Raw genomic sequence first — 18432 nt, forward strand, 5'->3', positions numbered from 1 at the left:
TGATCAGACATCCCTCCAGTTGCACCTCTCAGCACATTAACATCCAAAAGTCTCTCTTTCGCACGCCTGTCAATTAACACGTAATCCAATAACGCTCTCTGGCCATCTCTCCTACTTACATAAGTATACTTATGTATATCTCGCTTTTTAAACCAGGTATTCCCAATCATCAGTCCTTTTTCAGCACATAAATCTACAAGCTCTTCACCATTTCCATTTACAACACTGAACACCCCATGCATACCAATTATTCCCTCAACTGCCACATTACTCACCTTTGCATTCAAATCACCCATCACTATAACCCGGTCTCGTGCATCAAAACCGCTAACACACTCATTTAGCTGCTCCCAAAACACTTGCCTCTCATGATCTTTCTTCTCATGCCCAGGTGCATATGCACCAATAATCACCCACCTCTCTCCATCAACTTTCAATTTTACCCATATATATATATATATAAAAATATATATATATATATATATATATATATATATATATATATATATATATATATATATATATATATATATATATATAAAAATATATATATATATATATATATATATATATATATATATATATATATATATATATATATATATATATATATAAAAATATATATATATATATATATATATATATATATATATATATATATATATATATATATATATATATATATGTATTTTTTTTTTTCTTTGTCGCTGTCTCCCGCGTTTGCGAGGTAGCGCAAGGAAACAGACGAAAGAAATGGCCCAACCCACCCCCATACACATGTATATACATACGTCCACACACGCAAATATACATACCTACACAGCTTTCCATGGTTTACCCCAGATGCTTCACATGCCCTGATTCAATCCACTGACAGCACGTCAACCCCGGTATACCACAGCGATCCAATTCACTCTATTCCTTGCCCTCCTTTCACCCTCCTGCATGTTCAGGCCCCGATCACACAAAATCTTTTTCACTCCATCTTTCCACCTCCAATTTGGTCTCCCACTTCTCGTTCCCTCCACCTCTGACACATATATCCTCTTGGTCAATCTTTCCTCACTCATTCTCTCCATGTGCCCAAACCATTTCAAAACACCCTCTTCTGCTCTCGCAACCACGCTCTTTTTATTTCCACACATCTCTCTTACCCTTACGTTACTTACTCGATCAAACCACCTCACACCACACATTGTCCTCAAACATCTCATTTCCAGCACATCCATCCTCCTGCGCACAACTCTATCCATAGCCCACGCCTCGCAACCATACAACATTGTTGGAACCACTATTCCTTCAAACATAGCCATTTTTGCTTTCCGATATAATGTTCTCGACTTCCACACATTCTTCAAGGCTCCCAGAATTCTCGCCCCCTCCCCCACCCTATGATCCACTTCCGATTCCAGATATATATATATATATATATATATATATATATATATATATATATATATATATATATATATATATATATATTTCCCTGGGGATAGGGGAGAAAGAATACTTCCCACGTATTCCTTGCGTGTCGTAGAAGGCGACTAAAAGGGAAGGGAGCGGGGGGCTGGAAATCCTCCCCTCTCAGTTTTTTTTTAATTTTCCAAAAGAAGGAACAGAGAAGGGGGCCAGGTGAGGATGTTCCCTCAAAGGTCCAGTCCTCTGTTCTTAACGCTACCTTGCTAATGCGGGAAATGGCGAATAGTATAAAAATAAAAGAAATATATATATATATATATATATATATATATATATATATATATATATATATATATATTTTTTTTTTTTTTTTTTTTTTTTTTTTTTTTTTTTTATACTTTGTCGCTGTCTCCCGCGTTTGCGAGGTAGCGCAAGGAAACAGACGAAAGAAATGGCCCAACCCCCCCCCCCCCATACACATGTACATACACACGTCCACACACGCAAATATACATACCTACACAGCTTTCCATGGTTTACCCCAGACGCTTCACATGCCTTGATTCAATCCACTGACAGCACGTCAACCCCTGTATACCACATGGCTCCAATTCACTCTATTCCTTGCCCTCCTTTCACCCTCCTGCATGTTCAGGCCCCGATCACACAAAATCTTTTCCACTCCATCTTTCCACCTCCAATTTGGTCTCCCTCTTCTCCTCGTTCCCTCCACCTCCGACACATATATCCTCTTGGTCAATCTTTCCTCACTCATTCTCTCCATGTGCCCAAACCATTTCAAAACACCCTCTTCTGCTCTCTCAACCACGCTCTTTTTATTTCCACACATCTCTCTTACCCTTACGTTACTTACTCGATCAAACCACCTCACACCATGTGAGAAACTGCAGAAGCTGGTGACTGAGTTTGGTAAAGTGTGTGGAAGAAGAAAGTTAAGAGTAAATGTGAATAAGAGCAAGGTTATTAGGTACAGTAGGGGTGAGGGTCAAGTCAATTGGGAGGTGAGTTTGAATGGAGAAAAACTGGAGGAAGTGAAGTGTTTTAGATATCTGGGAGTGGATCTGTCAGCGGATGGAACCATGGAAGCGGAAGTGGATCATAGGGTGGGGGAGGGGGCGAAAATTTTGGGAGCCTTGAAAAATGTGTGGAAGTCGAGAACATTATCTCGGAAAGCAAAAATGGGTATGTTTGAAGGAATAGTGGTTCCAACAATGTTGTATGGTTGCGAGGCGTGGGCTATGGATAGAGATGTGCGCAGGAGGATGGATGTGCTGGAAATGAGATGTTTGAGGAAAATGTGTGGTGTGAGGTGGTTTGATCGAGTAAGTAACGTAAGGGTAAGAGAGATGTGTGGAAATGAAAAGAGCGTGGTTGAGAGAGCAGAAGAGGGTGTTTTGAAATGGTTTGGGCACATGGAGAGAATGAGTGAGGAAAGATTGACCAAGAGGATATATGTGTCGGAGGTGGAGGGAACGAGGAGAAGAGGGAGACCAAATTGGAGGTGGAAAGATGGAGTGAAAAAGATTTTGTGTGATCGGGGCCTGAACATGCAGGAGGGTGAAAGGAGGGCAAGGAATAGAGTGAATTGGAGCGATGTGGTATACAGGGGTTGACGTGTGTCAGTGGATTGAATCAAGGCATGTGAAGCGTCTGGGGTAAACCATGGAAAGCTGTGTAGGTATGTATATTTGCGTGTGTGGACGTGTGTATGTACATGTGTATGGGGAGGGGGGGGTTGGGCCATTTCTTTCGTCTGTTTCCTTGCGCTACCTCGCAAACGCGGGAGACAGCGACAAAGTATAAAAAAAAAAAAAAAAAAAATATATATGGTGTTTTGGTCGAGGTGGTGTGCAAAGTGAGAGGGTTAGGGAAAATGTTTTGGTAAACAGAGAAGAGGTAGTGAAAGCTTTGCGGAAGATGAAAGCCGGCAAGGCAGCAGGTTTGGATGGTATTGCAGTGGAATTTATTAAAAAAGGGGGTGACTGTATTGTTGACTGGTTGGTAAGGTTATTTAATGTATGTATGACTCATGGTGAGGTGCCTGAGGATTGGCGGAATGCGTGCATAGTGCCATTGTACAAAGGCAAAGGGGATAAGAGTGAGTGCTCAAATTACAGAGGTATAAGTTTGTTGAGTATTCCTGGTAAATTATATGGGAGGGTATTGATTGAGAGGGTGAAGGCATGTACAGAGCATCAGATTGGGGAAGAGCAGTGTGGTTTCAGAAGTGGTAGAGGATGTGTGGATCAGGTGTTTGCTTTGAAGAATGTATGTGAGAAATACTTAGAAAAGCAAATGGATTTGTAAGTAGCATTTATGGATCTGGAGAAGGCATATGATAGAGTTGATAGAGATGCTCTGTGGAAGGTATTAAGAATATATGGTGTGGGAGGAAAGTTGTTAGAAGCAGTGAAAAGTTTTTATCGAGGATGTAAGGCATGTGTACGTGTAGGAAGAGAGGAAAGTGATTGGTTCTCAGTGAATGTAGGTTTGCGGCAGGGGTGTGTGATGTCTCCATGGTTGTTTAATTTGTTTATGGATGGGGTTGTTAGGGACGGTAAATGCAAGAGTTTTGGAAAGAGGGGCAAGTATGAAGTCTGTTGGGGATGAGAGAGCTTGGGAAGTGAGTCAGTTGTTGTTCGCTGATGATACAGCGCTGGTGGCTGATTCATGTGAGAAACTGCAGAAGCTGGTGACTGAGTTTGGTAAAGTGTGTGAAGAAGAAAGTTAAGAGTAAATGTGAATAAGAGCAAGGTTATTAGGTACAGTAGGGTTGAGGGTCAAGTCAATTGGGAGGTGAGTTTGAATGGAGAAAAACTGGAGGAAGTGAAGTGTTTTAGATATCTGGGAGTGGATCTGGCAGCGGATGGAACCATGGAAGCGGAAGTGGATCATAGGGTGGGGGAGGGGGCGAAAATCCTGGGGGCCTTGAAGAATGTGTGGAAGTCGAGAACATTATCTCGGAAAGCAAAAATGGGTATGTTTGAAGGAATAGTGGTTCCAACAATGTTGTATGGTTGCGAGGCGTGGGCTATGGATAGAGATGTGCGCAGGAGGATGGATGTGCTGGAAATGAGATGTTTGAGGACAATGTGTGGTGTGAGGTGGTTTGATCGAGTGAGTAACGTAAGGGTAAGAGAGATGTGTGGAAATAAAAAGAGCGTGGTTGAGAGAGCAGAAGAGGGTGTTTTGAAGTGGTTTGGGCACATGGAGAGGATGAGTGAGGAAAGATTGACCAAGAGGATATATGTGTCGGAGGTGGAGGGAACAAGGAGAAGAGGGAGACCAAATTGGAGGTGGAAAGATGGAGTGAAAAAGATTTTGTGTGATCGGGGCCTGAACATGCAGGAGGGTGAAAGGAGGGCAAGGAATAGAGTGAATTGGAGCGATGTGTTATACCGGGGTTGACGTGCTGTCAGTGGATTGAATCAAGGCATGTGAAGCGTCTAGGGTAAACCATGGAAAGCTGTGTAGGTATGTATATTTGCGTGTGTGGACGTATGTATGTACATGTGTATGGGGGGGGGGGTGGGGCCATTTCTTTCGTCTGTTTCCTTGCGCTACCTTACAAACGCGGGAGACAGCGACAAAGTATAATAAAAAAATATATATATATATATATATATATATATATATATATATATATATATATATATATATATATATATATATATATATTTTTTTTTTTTTTTTTTTTTTTTATACTTTGTCGCTGTCTCCCGCGTTTGCGAGGTAGCGCAAGGAAACAGACGAAAGAAATGGCCCAACCCCCCCCCATACACATGTACATACACACGTCCACACACGCAAATATACATACCTACACAGCTTTCCATGGTTTACCCCAGACGCTTCACATGCCTTGATTCAATCCACTGACAGCACGTCAACCCCTGTATACCACATCGCTCCAATTCACTCTATTCCTTGCCCTCCTTTCACCCTCCTGCATGTTCAGGCCCCGATCACACAAAATCTTTTTCACTCCATCTTTCCACCTCCAATTTGGTCTCCCTCTTCTCCTCGTTCCCTCCACCTCCGACACATATATCCTCTTGGTCAATCTTTCCTCACTCATTCTCTCCATGTGCCCAAACCATTTCAAAACACCCTCTTCTGCTCTCTCAACCACGCTCTTTTTATTTCCACACATCTCTCTTACCCTTACGTTACTTACTCGATCAAACCACCTCACACCACACATTGTCCTCAAACATCTCATTTCCAGCACATCCATCCTCCTGCGCACAACTCTATCCATAGCCCACGCCTCGCAACCATACAACATTGTTGGAACCACTATTCCTTCAAAAATACCCATTTTTGCTTTCCGAGATAATGTTCTCGACTTCCACACATTTTTCAAGGCTCCCAAAATTTTCGCCCCCTCCCCCACCCTATGATCCACTTCCGCTTCCATGGTTCCATCCGCTGACAGATCCACTCCCAGATATCTAAAACACTTCACTTCCTCCAGTTTTTCTCCATTCAAACTCACCTCCCAATTGACTTGACCCTCAACCCTACTGTACCTAATAACCTTGCTCTTATTCACATTTACTCTTAACTTTCTTCTTTCACACACTCTACCAAACTCAGTCACCAGCTTCTGCAGTTTCTCACATGAATCAGCCACCAGCGCTGTATCATCAGCGAACAACAACTGACTCACTTCCCAAGCTCTCTCATCCCCAACAGACTTCATACTTGCCCCTCTTTCCAGGACTCTTGCATTTACCTCCCTAACAACCCCATCCATAAACAAATTAAACAACCATGGAGACATCACACACCCCTGCCGCAAACCTACATTCACTGAGAACCAATCACTTTCCTCTCTTCCTACACGTACACATGCCTTACATCCTCGATAAAAACTTTTCACTGCTTCTAACAACTTTCCTCCCACACCATACATTCTTAATACCTTCCACAGAGCATCTCTATCAACTCTATCATATGCCTTCTCCAGATCCATAAATGCTACATACAAATCCATTTGCTTTTCTAAGTAAACAGAGAAGAGGTAGTAAAAGCTTTGCGGAAGATGAAAGCCGGCAAGGCAGCAGGATTGGATGGTATTGCAGTGGAATTTATTAAAAAAGGGGGTGACTGTATTGTTGACTGGTTGGTAAGGTTATTTAATATATGTATGACTCATGGTGAGGTGCCTGAGGATTGGCGGAATGCGTGCATAGTGCCATTGTACAAAGGCAAAGGGGATAAGAGTGAGTGCTCAAATTACAGAGGTATAAGTTTGTTGAGTATTCTTGGTAAATTATATGGGAGGGTATTGATTGAGAGGGTGAAGGCATGTACAGAGCATCAGATTGGGGAAGAGCAGTGCGGTTTCAGAAGTGGTAGAGGATGTGTGGATCAGGTGTTTGCTTTGAAGAATATATATATATATATATATATATATATATATATATATATATATATATATATATATATATATATATACTTACAGACTTCATACATTACCATCGCCACCTCGCCACACATGAAATCCCATCCCCTCCCCTTCCACATAGTGATGGGTGATTAGAATGCAAAGGTGAGTAATGTAGGAGTTGAGGGTATAATTGGTGTACATGGGTTGTTCAGTGTTATGAATGGAAATGGTGAAGAGATGTGGATTTTTGTGCTGAAAAAGGACTGGTGATTGGGAAAACCTAGTTTAAAAACAGAGATATACATAAGTATACATGGTTGAGTAGGAGAGACAGCCAGAGAACGTTAATGAATTACTTGTTAATTGATATGTATGTGAAAGAGAGACTTTTGGATGTTAATGTGCTGAGATGGGTAGCTGGAGGGATGTCTGATCACTGTCTTTTGGAGGCGAAGGTGAAGATTTGTAGAGGTTTTCAGAAAAGAAGAGAGAATGCTGGGGAGAAGAGAGTGGTGACAGTAAGTGAGCTTGGAAAGGAGACTTGTGTGAGTAGAGATTAAGTACAGTATGGCAAAAGGTGAGGTCAAAACACATAAGGGGAGTGGGGGAAGAATCGGATGATTTTTGGGAAGCAGTGATAGCTTGTGCAAAAGATGCTTGTGGCATGAGAAAGATGGGAGATTGGCAGATTAGAAAGGGTGGTGAGTTGTGGGATGAAGAAGTAAGATTGTTGGTGAAAGAGAAGAGAGAGATGCATTTGGACAATTTTTTTTAGGAAAGTAATGCAATTGACTGGGAGATGTATAAAAGAAAGTGGCAGGAGGTCAAGAAAAGGGTGCAAGAGGTGAAAAAGAGGGCAAATGTGAGTTGGGGTGAGAGAGTATCATTAAGTTTTAGGGAGAATAAAAAGATGTTTTGGAAGGAGGTAAATAAAGTGCGCAAGAAAATAGAACAATTGGGAACATTGGTGAAGGGGACAAATGGGAAGTTAATAACAAGTAGTGAAGTGAGGAGATGGAGTGAGTGTTTTGAAGGTTTGTTGAATGTTTCATGTTAGAGTGGCACATGTAGGTTTTTTTTGGTCGGAGTGTTGTGCAATGTGAGAGGGTCTGGGAGAATGGTTTGGTAAACAGAGAAGAGATAATGAAAGCTTTGCAGAAGACGGAAGCGGGCAAGGTGGTGGGTTTGGATGGTATTGCAGTGGAATTTATCAAAAAAGGGGGTGATGGTGTTGTTGATTGGTTGGTGATGATATTCAGTGTATGTATCAATCATGTTGAAGTGCCCGAGGATTGGCAGAATGCATGCATAGTGCCATTGTACAAAGGCAAAGGGATAAAGTTGAGCGTTCAAATTACAGAGGCATAAGTTTGTTGAGTATTCCTGGGAAATTATATGGGAGGGTATTGACTGATAGGGTAAAGGCTTGTACAGAGCATCAGATTGGGGAAGAACAGTGTGGTTTCAGAAGTGGTAGAGGATGTGTGGATCAGGTGTTTACTTTGAAGAATCTATGTTAGAAATACTTAAAAAGACAGATGGATTTGTATGTAGCATTTATGGATCTGGAGAAGGCATATGATAGGGTGGATAGAGATGCTTTGTGGAAGGTTTTAAGAGTATATGGTGTGGGAGGTAAGTTGCTGGAAGCAGTGAAAAGTTTTTACCAAGGAATTAAGGCATGTGTACGAGTAGGAAGAGAGGAAAGTGATTGGTTCCCAGTGAATGATGGTTTGCAGCAGGGGTGTGTGATGTCTCCATGGTTGTTTGATTTGTTTATGGATGGGGCTGTTAGGGAGGTGAATGCAAGAGTTTTGGAGAGAGGGGCATGGATGGGGCTGTTAGGGAGGTGAATGCAAGAGTTTTGGAGAGAGGGGCAAGTATGCAGTCTGTTATAGATGTGAGGGCTTGGGAAATGAGTCAGTTGTTTGCTGATGTTACAGCACTGGTGTCTGAATTGGGTGAGAAACTGCAGAGGTTGGTGACTGAGTTTGGTAAAGTGTGTGAAATAGGAAAGTTGAGAGTAATATGAATAAGAGCAAGTTTATTAGGTTCAGTAGGGTTGAGGGACAACTAAGTTGGGAGGTAAGTTTAAATGGAGAAAAACTGGAGGAAGTGAAGTGTTTTAGCTATCTGGGTGTGGGCTTAGCAGCAAATGGAACCAAGGAAGCAGAAGTGAGTCACAGGGTAGGGGAGGAAGCGAAGGTTCTAGGAACGTTGAAGATGTGTGGAAGGTGAAAACGTTATCTCGGAAAACAAAAATGGATATGGTTTAAGGAATGGTGGTTCTAACAGTGTTATATGGTTGCAAGGCATGGATTATAGATGGGGTTGTGCAAAGGAGGGTGGATGAGTTGGAAATGAAATGTTTGAGGACAGTATGTGGTGTGAGGTGGTGTGATCAAGTCAGTAATGAAAGGGTAAGAGGGATGAATGGTAATAAAAAGAGTGTGGTTGAGAGAACAGAAGAGGATGTGTTGAAATGGTTTGGACACATGGAGACAATGAATGAGGAAAGATTGACAAAGAGGGTATAAGTGTCAGAGGTGGAGGGAACGAGGAGAAGCGGGAGACCAAATTGGAGGTGGAAGGATAGAGTGAAAAAGATCTTGAGCGATCGGTGCTTGAATATACAGGAGGGTGAAAGGCATGCAAGGAATAGAGTGAATTGGAAGGATGTGGTATATCGGCGTCAATGTGCTGTCAGTGGATTAAACCAGGGCCTGTGAAGCATCTAGGGTAAACCATGGAAAGTTTTATGGGGCCTGTATGTGGAAAGGGAGCTGTGGTTTCAGTGCATTACACATAACAGCTAGAGACTGAGTGTGAATGAATGTGGTCTTTGTTTTCTTTTCCTGGCGCTACCTCATGCATGTGCGTGGTGGGGAAGGGGGTGCCATTTCATATGTGGCGGTGTGGCGACAGGAATGGATGGGGGTAGCTAGTATGAGTGTGTACAAGTGTGCATATGTATATGTCTGTGTACGTATATGTATGTATACATTGAAATGTATAGGTATGTATATGTGCGTTTGTGGGCTTTTATGTTTATACATTTTTGTATTGGTGGGTTGGGCCATTCTTTCATCTGTTTCCTTGTGCTACCTTGTAAATGTCCCAGACCGAAAAAGTATAACAAAGAAAATATTTTTTATTTATCTTTATTTCATTTTCATTTTTAGCCATTCAACCACACTCCTTTTATTATCATACATCTTTCTTACGCTTTTATTACTTATACCAACAGAGGGATTCTTACCCCAGGGAGGGTGCTTGACTCCCTCAGCCACACAGAAGTTAAAAGACACATACACTGGATTTCTAGTGTTTTTAAATGTGTCCCAACCTCATCTTGTTGGGGGTAGCATGGACTTTAATCTCATGTGGCTCTGATGGTGTAACAAATGTGTCACTAGACAGAAATATGTATATACCAGGGATATTCAATTTCTTTAGGTGTAGGGTTAGATTATGAGACTCAAATTAATGGAAGGGCAATACATTAATTTTACCTCAGCGCTGTATCATTGGCGAAGAACAACTGACTTACTTCCCAAGTCCTCTCATCCCCAACAGAATGCATATTCCTCCCTCACTCCAAAACTCTTACATTTACCTCCCTCACCACCCCATACATAAACAGATTGATCAACCATAGTGACATCGCACACCCTTGCCAGAGACTGACTTTCACTGGGAACTAGTCACTCTCCTCTCATTCTGCTCGTACACATGCTTTACACCCTTGAATTTTAAAATCTTCTCACTGCTTCTAGCAGCTTAAGTTCCACACCATATGTTCTTGAGACCTTCCACAAAGCATCTCCATCAACCCTATCATATACCTTTTCCAGATCCATAAATGCCACATACAGATACATCAGTTTTTCTAAGTATTTCTCACACACATTCTTCGAAGCAAACACTTGATCCTCCTCACATCCTCTACCACTTATGAAAACACACTGCTCCTCCCCAGTCTGATTCTCTGTGCATGCCTTCACCCTCTCAGTCAATACCCCTCCATATGATTTTCCAGGTATACTCAACAAACTTATGCCTCTGTAGTTTGAACACACCTTTATCCCCTTCGCCTGTGTACATTGGCACTATACATGCATTCCTCCAATCCACAGGCACTTCACCATGATCCATTCACACATTGAATATCCTTACCAACCAGTCCACAACACAGTCGCCCCTTTTCTTAATAGATTCAGCTGTAATACCATCCAATCTTGCCGCCTTGCCAGATTTCATCTTCAGCAAGCCTTTCAGCATCTCTTTTCTTATCACTATACCACTCTCCCTGATTCCCTCACTTCACATACCACCATGACCCAAACACGCTACATCTGTCACTCTGGCATCAAACACATTTGACAGTCCATCAAAATATTCACTCCATCTCTTCACCCCATCAGTATCTTGTATCACTTCCCCTTTTGCTCTCTTTACCGATGTTCCCATTTGTTCTCTTGCCTTACATATGTTATTTACCTCCTTCCAAATAATTTTTTTATTCTCCCTAAAGTTTGATGATACTCTTTGACCCCATCTCTTGTTTGCTTTTTTTTCAACCCCTGCACATGTTTGTTTTTTTCTTTTTTGCTTTGTCACTGTCTCCTGCGTTTGCGAGGTAGCGCAAGGAAACAGACGAAAGAAATGGCCCAACCCACCCCCATACACATGTATATACATACGTCCACACACGCAAATATACATACCTACACAACTTTCCATGGTTTACCCCAGACGCTTCACATGCCCTGATTCAACCCACTGACAGCACGTCAACCCCGGTATACCACATCGATCCAATTCACTCTATTTCTTGCCCTCCTTTCACCCTCCTGCATGTTCAGGCCCCGATCACACAAAATCTTTTTCACTCCATCTTTCCACCTCCAATATGGTCTCCCACTTCTCCTCGTTCCCTCCACCTCCGACACATATATCCTCTTGGTCAATCTTTCCTCACTCATTCTCTCCATGTGCCCAAACCATTTCAAAACACCCTCTTCTGCTCTCTCAACCACGCTGTTTTTATTTCCACACATCTCTCTTACCCTTACGTTACTTACTCGATCAAACCACCTCACACCACACATTGTCCTCAAACATCTCATTTCCAGCACATCCATCCTCCTGCGCACAACTCTATCCATAGCCCACGCCTCACAACCATACAACATTGTTGGAACCACTATTCCTTCAAACATACCCATTTTTGCTTTCCGAGATAATGTTCTCGACTTCCACACATTCTTCAAGGCTCCCAGAATTTTCGCCCCCTCCCCCACCCTATGATCCACTTCCGCTTCCATGGTTCCATCCGCTGCCAGATCCACTCCCAGATATCTAAAACACTTTACTTCCTCCAGTTTTTCTCCATTCAAACTTACCTCCCAATTGACTTGACCCTCAACCCTACTGTACCTAATAACCTTGCTCTTATTCACATTTACTCTTAACTTTCTTCTTTCACACACTTTACCAAACTCAGTCACCAGCTTCTGCAGTTTCTCACACGAATCAGCCACCAGCGCTGTATCATCAGCGAACAACAACTGACTCACTTCCCAAGCTCTCTCATCCCCAACAGACTTCATACTTGCCCCTCTTTCCAAAACTCTTGCATTCACCTCCCTAACAACCCCATCCATAAACAAATTAAATAACCATGGAGACATCACACACCCCTGCCGCAAACCTACATTCACTGAGAACCAATCACTTTCCTCTCTTCCTGCACGTACACATGCCTTACATCCTCGATAAAAACTTTTCACTGCTTGTAACAACTTGCCTCCCACACCATATATTCTTAATACCTTCCACAGAGCATCTCTATCAACTCTATCATATGCCTTCTCCAGATCCATAAATGCTACATACAAATCCATTTGCTTTTCTAAGTATTTCTCACATACATTCTTCAAAGCAAACACCTGATCCACACATCCTCTCCCACTTCTGAAACCACACTGCTCTTCCCCAATCTGATGCTCTGTACATGCCTTCACCCTCTCAATCAATACCCTCCCATATAATTTACCAGGAATACTCAACAAACTTATACCTCTGTAATTTGAGCACTCACTCTTATCCCCTTTGCCTTTGTACAATGGCACTATGCACGCATTCCGCCAATCCTCAGGCACCTCACCATGAGTCATACATACATTAAATAACCTTACCAACCAGTCAATAATACAGTCACCCCCTTTTTTAAAAAATTCCACTGCAATACCATCCAAACCTGCTGCCTTGCCTTGCACATGTATATGTACTAAACTTGGAGGTAGAGCTGTAAACAGACGGAATTGCTAAATGATTCAAAGAGGTATTAACTTACTAGCAGAGTGGTCACACAGATGGCAAATGAAGTGTGATGTAGACGAGTGTAAAGTTATGCACTTTGGAGACAAGAATATATGTTACGACTACAAATTATTTGGAAATTCTCTAAGTAAAGTAATTGAAGAAAAGGACGTTGGAATTGTCATTAGCAACAATCTGAAGTACACTAAACAGTGTCAAGCAGCAAGTAAAAGATGTTGCCAAATCTTGGGTTTCATAGCCAAGAACATAGATTACAAGACGCCGGAAACAATTGTCACACTTTATAATTCTCTAGTAAGAACACGCTTTGAATATGCAGTCTCGTTTTTGTCCCCAAACTTTAAAAAAGACTAGGAAAAATTGAACAAGAACAAAGACACACATCAAAATTAATCCCATTTCTAAGAAATCTGGATTATGAATATAGGCTATTTTAAATGATTGGATGAAGATTTTTTGGTGACTTGATCTAAGTGCTCAGAATTCTGAACAATTTCAAATTACAAGAAAATACGGTTACCTGGACAGATGGAGTGAAACTCAAAGCTAAAAGATGTAGTATGGACGTGGGGAAAAGCCTTTTTTTGTATTGGTGTGTTAAGCACTAGAATAAGTTACCATTGGACATAGTGAATGCTAAGACTGTAAATACCTTCAGAAGTTGTTTAGACAAATATTGAATAAGAGCTAGGGAAGGAGTAGAACTACTCCTGAAACAGGAGTGGTGGGAGTATGTGATAAAGTGTAAGAAAGTAAAGTCTAGATTGATATGGGTAAAACTGAAAGTGGATGGAGAGAGATGTGTGATTATTGGTGCATATGCACCTGGGCATGAGAAGAAAGATCATGAGAGGCAAGTGTTTTGGGAACAGCTGAGTGAGTGTGTTATTAGTTTTGATGCACAAGACCGAGTTATAGTGATTGGTGATTTGAATGCAAAGGTGAGTAATGTGGCAGTTGAGGGAATAATTGGTGTACATGGGGTGTTAAGTGTTGTAAATGGAAATGGTGTAGAGCTTGTAGATTTATGTACTGAAAAAGGACTGGTGATTTGGAATACGTGGTTTAATAAGAGAGATATACATAAGTATGCGTATGTAATTAGGAGAGATGGCCAGAGAGCGTTATTGAATTACTTGTTGATTTATAGGCCCGCAAAAGAGAGACTTTTGGATGTTAATGTGCTGAGAGGTGCAACTAGAGGGATGTCTGATGATTATCTTGTGGAGGTGAAGGTGAAGATTTGTAGAGGTTTTCAGAAAAGGAGAGGGAATGATGGGGTGAAGAGGGTGAAGAGAGTGGTGAGAGTAAGTGAGCTTGGGAAGGAGACTTGTGTGAGGAAGTGCCAGGAGAGACTGAGTGCAGAATGGAAAAAGGTGAGAGCAAAGGACGTAAGGGGAGTGGTGGAGGAATGGGATGTATTTAGGGAAGTAAGTGATGGCTTGTGCAAAAGATGCTTGTGGCATGAGAAGCGTGGGAGGTGGGTTGATTAGAAAGGGTAGTGAGTGGTGGGATGAAGAAGTAAGATTATTAGTGAAAAAGAAGAGAGAGGCATTTGGATGAGTTTTGCAGTTAAATATTGCACATGACTGGGAGATGTATAAAAGAAAGAGGCAGGAGGTCAAGAGAAAGGTGCAAGAGGTGAAAAAGAGGGCAAGTGAGAGTTGGGGTGAGAGAGTATCATTTAATTTTAGGGAGAAGAAAAATATGTTTTGCAAGGAGGTTAAAAAAGTGCTTAAGACAAGAGAACAAATTGGAACATCGGTGAAGGGGGCTAATGGGGAGGTGATAACAAATAGTGGTGATGTGAGAAGGAGATGGAGTGAGTATTTTGAAGGTTTGTTGAATGTGTCTCATGATAGAGTGGCAGATATAGGGTGTTTTGGTGAAGGTGGTGTGTGAAGTGAGAGGGTTAGGGAGAATGATTTGGTAAACAGAGAGAGGTAGTAAAAGCTTTGCTGAAAATGAAAGCCGGCAAGGCAGTGGGTTTGGATGGTATTGCAGTGGAATTTATTAAAAAAGGGGGTGACTGTGTTGTTGACTGGTTGGTAAGGATATTTAATGTATGTATGACTCATGGTGAGATGCCTGAGGATTGGCAGAATGCATGCTTAGTGCCGTTATACAAAGTTAAAGGGGATAAAAGTGAGTGCTCAAATTACAGAGGTATAAGTATCTTAAGTATTCCTGGGAAATTATATGGGAGGGTACAGGTGTTTGCTTTGAAGAATGTATGTGAGAAATACCTAGAAAAGCAGATGGATTTGTATTTAGCATTTATGGATCTGGAGAAGGCATATGATAGAGTTGATAGAGATGCTCTGTGGAAGTTATTAAGAATATATGGTGTGGTAGGCAAGTTGTTAGAAGCAGTGAAAAGTTTTTATTGAGGATGTAAGGCTTGTGTACGAGTAGTTAGAGGGGAAAGTGATTGGTTCTCATTGAATGTGGGTTTGCGGCAGGGGTGCATGATGTCTCTATGGTTGTTTGATTTGTTTATGGATGGGGTTGTTAGGGAGGTGAATGCAAGAGTTTTGGAGAAAGGGGCAGGTATGCAGTCTGTTGTGGATGAGAGAGCTTGGGAAGTGAGTCTGTTGTTGTTCGCTGATGATACAGCGCTTGTGGCTGATTCGTGTGAGAAACTGCAGAAGCTGGTGACTGAGTTTGGTAAAGTGTGTGAAAGAAGAAAGTTAAGAGTAAATGTGAATAAGAGCAAGGTTATTAGGTACACAAGGGTTGAGGAACAAGTCAATTGGGAGGTAAGTTTGAATGGAGAAAAAGTGGAGGAAGTGAAGTGTTATAGATATCTGGGAGTGGATTTGGCAGCGGATGGAACCATGGAAGCGGAAGTGAGTCACAGGGTGGGGAAGGGAGCAAAAGTTCTGGGAGCATTGAAAAATGTGTGGAAGGTAAGAACATTATCTTGGTAAGCAAAAATGGGTATGTTTGAAGGAATAGTGGTTCCTACAATGTTATATGATTGTAGGGCATGGGCTATGGATAGAGTTGTGTAGAGGAGGGAGGATGTGTTGGAAATGAGATGTTTGAGGACAATATGTGGTGTGAGGTGGTTTGATCGAATAAGTAATGAAAGGGTAAGAGACGTGTGTGGTAATAAAAAGAATGTGGTTGAGAGAGCAGAGGAGGGTGTTTTGAAATGGTTTGGTCACATGGAGAGAATGAGTGAGGAAAGATTGACCAAGAGGATGTATGTGTCAGCGGTGGAGAGAATGAGGAGAAGTGTGAGACCAAATTAGAGGTGGAAAGATGGAGTGAAAAAGATTTTGAACGATCGGGGCCAGAACATGCAGGAGGGTGAAAGGCGTGCAAGGAATAGAATGAATTGGAATGATGTGGTATACCGGGGTCAGTGTGCTGTCAATGGATTGAACCAGGGCATGTGAAGCATCTTGGGTAAACCATGGAAAGTTTTGTGGGGCCTGGATGTGGAAAGGGAGCTGTGGTTTCGGTGCATTATACTTGACAGCTAGAGACTGAGTCTAAACAAATGTGGCCTTTGTTGTCTTTTCCTAGCGCTATCTTGCGTGCATGTGGGGGGAGTGGGTTGTCATTTCGTGTGTGTCGGGGTGGCGACGGGAATGAATGAAGACAGCAAGTATGAATTATGTACATGTGTATATATGTATATGTCTATGTATATATATGTATATGTTGGAATGTATAGGTATGTATATGTGCATGTGTGGACGTGTATGTATATACCTGTATATGTGGGTGGGTTGGCCCTTTCTTTCGTCTGTTTCCTTGCGCTACCTCGCTAACGTGGGAGACAGCGACAAAGTATATAAAAAGAAAAAAAAGAAATTTTGAGAAAAACATTGGAAATTTACAGTATAAATGACAGGAATAACTGGGACAGTAGATGGCTAACGTACAGCAGCAGAGAGTTGATGATAGCTTAAGAAACTGCTGCGTGGAATTACAAATTCTTGGCAAATTAATTTTTTTTTTTTTTTTTTCCCCCAGACAACCCAGTCGTAGGCCAGTTGGGCCTCCTGTTGTCTGTATTTCTCATGTAAATCCATGTATATGTACATATATATTTGTATATGTATATATGTGTGTATATGAGTGAATGTGTCTTTCTTCATTAGTTTCCTAGTGCTACTTTGCTAAAGTGGGAAATGGTAATCAAGTATGAAGAGAACAAAAATATATATCCTCTCATCATTTGGCTGGCAATGCAGAATTATTGCGTTGCTGGCACTGTGTGAGAAGCTCGAGTGTACATGGTGTGGATAGTTTATAGTTAAGGAGTTCTACAGTATTTTGTGCTACAGAATGCCATATTTTGCATGTTTTTACCCCTTGCATCATACCACTGAAGTGTCTTTTATGTTCTTCTGGTACCAGTGGTGCTAAGAAGCATAATGCCATCATCATGCTGCTTATGATGGATGTGCTGAAATGTTATGAAAGGTGACTGAATGGCTGATATTAAGCATGCCCTTTAACTTAGTGAATCTACTTTACGGACTGTTGTGATAGTGCATAGAAGATCAAGGAGAGTGCTAAGATTGGAACGTTAATCAGTGCATCTAAGACCTTGTAATTCTGAAGTTCAATCATGGAGAGGGCAGAGCGACTGTTAAGCTCGTGGATGGAACACCAAACTAATGAAAATGTTCCTGTTACCTTGCTTGTGATACAGGCAAAGACTCAGAGTATATATGATGATTTGGCAGCAGAAGTAGTAGCAGTGAAGACATTCCAAATGAGTCCTGTTTGGTTCTGAAATTTTAGGAAATGCTACAATTACTGTAACATCAAGATGACTGGTGAGGCTGCTTTGGCTGATGTCATTGCTGCCAAAAATTTCCTGGGAACTCCCAAGACCATTATTGAGGAAGGTGGTTATTCTCCTAAGCATATTTTTAATGTGGATTAGACATGATTATTTTGAAGAGACTGCCTTTGGGAATTTACATTTCCCATGAAGGGAAGACTGCAACAGGTTTGAAAGTTTGTTATTTTCTGTTTTATTAGCAGAATCCATGGTACAGTATGTATGTTATTGTATTTTAATTTCCTAGCACATGTATACCATAACTTTACACTAGTATAATATTCAGTATAGTCTTAATGATTTAAAAAACCTAATCTCCATTACTTATGTTATTTGATGTACATGACCATTTTCAAGGATGTAACTATCACACAAATTGAGAGGTCCCTTTATGTACCTTAGCGTATGCGAGGTACCCAATTTATCAACGTGCCTCATAGTAGGT

At 41.4% G+C, this 18432-nt stretch overlaps 1 protein-coding gene across 1 annotated transcript in view; it reads left to right on the forward strand.

Moving 5' to 3' along the window:
- Ocrl (Oculocerebrorenal syndrome of Lowe) overlaps nt 1-18432 on the forward strand; it is a 255729-nt gene that overhangs the window by 147657 nt on the left and 89640 nt on the right. The window lies entirely within an intron of this gene.

The sequence above is a fragment of the Panulirus ornatus genome, chromosome 10 (genome assembly GCF_036320965.1).
Source record: "Panulirus ornatus isolate Po-2019 chromosome 10, ASM3632096v1, whole genome shotgun sequence".
Classification (NCBI taxonomy): Eukaryota; Metazoa; Arthropoda; class Malacostraca; order Decapoda; family Palinuridae; genus Panulirus; species Panulirus ornatus.